Genomic DNA, 2368 nt, shown 5'->3' with positions numbered 1-2368 from the left:
ACAGAAATGAGTAAGAGACAAGAAGTCCAGGCAGTATTAATACCGCACTTGGGCAGTATAAGGTTCATTATTTGACCTAAGGAAAGCAGGCTAGTCCAGCTCCAGCGGCAAGCGCGGCTGGTTCGGTCCGGGTCCCAGCGCTCAGTCCACAGACCGCGCCGGAAAGTGTTTCCAAGATTCCCAGGCCCTCGCGCGAGCTGTCCACCAGCACCCTGCTGAGGACCACGAGGACACCGGCGACCGCCACAGACAGAGGCACCGTCCCCGCCCCCACAGTGCTGAAACTCTAGCCGTGAGGCAGCCCTACGGGCCGACACACACCGCTCCCGCCGCCACAGGACAGCCAGGCGGGCATCGGACCCCGGACCTCAGGCTCCTTAGCGTTACGCAGCGCGCCGGAGCAATACGCGCTAAGTGAACGACTCCACACGACGAGAGGTTACTACAGCGCACACGATAATGTCCGCCCTGGAGGAGACCTGCAACCTGAACTCAGTTATTTTTACGCTGATGAATGAAAGACTAAGTAACTCACCAGCCAGACTCTGCTCCCGTTACCCGGGCAACTGGAGGCCCGACCCGGAAGTCCTACCAGCTCACCTAGGCGCCAGCGGCCGTTTCCAAAATGGCGGCTGCAGTGGGCGGGCCCAAGGCACGTGGAAACGCCAAACGGCCCCAAGTGAACGAAAGTTAAAGGAACGGGCCAAAGCTGCAGAGAGAGAGGCTGAAGGTCGTCGCGCCCGCCTGGTGTCCTTAAGCAATCCAAGTCCTCAGTCTCCCGGGTGGGCCCCTTCCGCCGCGGGCGGCAGCTTCCGGCTCGCGCATGCGCAATGTCCGCGGACTCGCCGCCAGCGCCCAATAGTCTCGGACGAGGTCGGCATCCCTACACCCCCATAACCCCTATGTCGAGTCTGGGGTCAGAAAACCCAGTAACGCGGAATTTAGGCAAGAAATGTATAATTTAAAAGTGAGTAGGTCTCCCGAGTGCTTTATAAAATGTCACTAGAACTCTTGGCTGTACAATTTGCCTGCTTTGCAGCTAGGGAAAACCTAGGACACATGGAGTTAAATGCTGGGCTAAGCAGACCTTATCTGCGTTTCTGTCTAGGTCCTAGGCTCTACACCTAGCACATCATTAAAATCCCACTTACCAAGGTTCTCAACAAAGGTAAAGGTTGCTAAAAGTTAACAGTGCAACATGTGTTTAAAACTATTAAAGAGAGAGTTTATGTGCAAGGGGTGCATAAGGAAAATACACTTGGTAAAAAGTGTATTTTGGTGGGCATAAATAAGAACGTGGATTTTTAACCTACATTAAAATGTTAAAGAATTGTTTTTGAAGGTTTAAGCAAGTTTCGAAAGGTTAATTGTAAAGGAAATTCTGTGTGTAAACATGTTGGCTAAAGATTGAAGGGGTGTCATCCAGCTTTTCTGTAAATTAGGCATTAAAATAAAAGCACAACAGGTTTCTCTTAAAGCACTAACCTGTTCTTTAACAGAAATTATAAAGGGCTAAAAAGAGTCTATAAAAATCTTACCTCATGGTCAAACATTAAAATCGGGTAACTATGTCTACAAGGTTTTATTAAAATTGAGTTTAACATTCATAGCACACTAATATAAAGGTAAAATTTAGCTTATTTGGTATAAAATCATACAAGGAAGCATTGCTAAATATAAAATGGTATTTGGTTTTCTTTGATCTATATTTATATAATATGTTATTGGTATGTTTTCCAAGGTTATAGGAGACTGACAATTCTGATATATCTTAGTGTACATTATCAGTAATAATTATAATTGTTATGTTAAACTTACTGTGTGCCACAGAGGTAACAGCTAGCCTTGTCAATTGTGTCTTTACCTACGGCTACCCTAACATTTTTCTCATCCATACGATGGCGCTCCTTAAAAAGTGGTTTTATGATCAGCTATAAAGGTCTAACAGGTGCTCTTGAATGCAGGTTTCTGATAACTTTGGAAATTGTAACATCAGAATGGAAGAAAAACGTTCAGAAGTCTTGAAAAGCTAAAATATTCATTAATATCAAGCAGGACAGGAATTAACTGCTTGAAGTAAACTAATAGGAGACTGAAGTAATCTTGATGTTTCGCTTAAAATATTGCTAACCTTTTGTTTTGTTTTTCAAAGTTAAAGAAACTTCTTTGGAGATACTGACAGCTTTTAACAATTTAGTATGCGCCCATGAACAAAATTTGGAGCATACTTGTTTCTCTCTATCTGATTTTCTCCAGAATTTGGAAACTATCTGTGAGTATTCTTTTTTTTTTTTTTTTTTTTGAGACTGAGTCTCACTCCGTCGCCCAGGCTGGAGTACAGTGGCCGGATCTCCGCTCACTGCAAGCT

At 44.9% G+C, this 2368-nt stretch overlaps 1 protein-coding gene across 2 annotated transcripts in view; it reads right to left on the bottom strand.

Moving 5' to 3' along the window:
- SETD4 (SET domain containing 4) overlaps window positions 1-2368 on the bottom strand; it is a 45894-nt gene that overhangs the window by 25232 nt on the left and 18294 nt on the right. Inside the window, exon 1 of one of the 2 annotated variants that reach the window (XM_011950020.1) lies at window positions 536-592. The exons of the other annotated variant lie outside the window; for it this stretch is intronic. The gene's annotated coding sequence lies outside the window, so the exon portion shown is untranslated. Of the gene's footprint in view, window positions 1-535; window positions 593-2368 lie in introns of those variants that run through there. 2 annotated transcript variants of the gene reach the window in all.

The sequence above is a fragment of the Colobus angolensis genome, unplaced genomic scaffold, assembly GCF_000951035.1.
Source record: "Colobus angolensis palliatus isolate OR3802 unplaced genomic scaffold, Cang.pa_1.0 Scaffold300, whole genome shotgun sequence".
Lineage (NCBI taxonomy): Eukaryota > Metazoa > Chordata > Mammalia > Primates > Cercopithecidae > Colobus > Colobus angolensis.
This window is presented reverse-complemented; position numbering and strand designations above follow the sequence as displayed.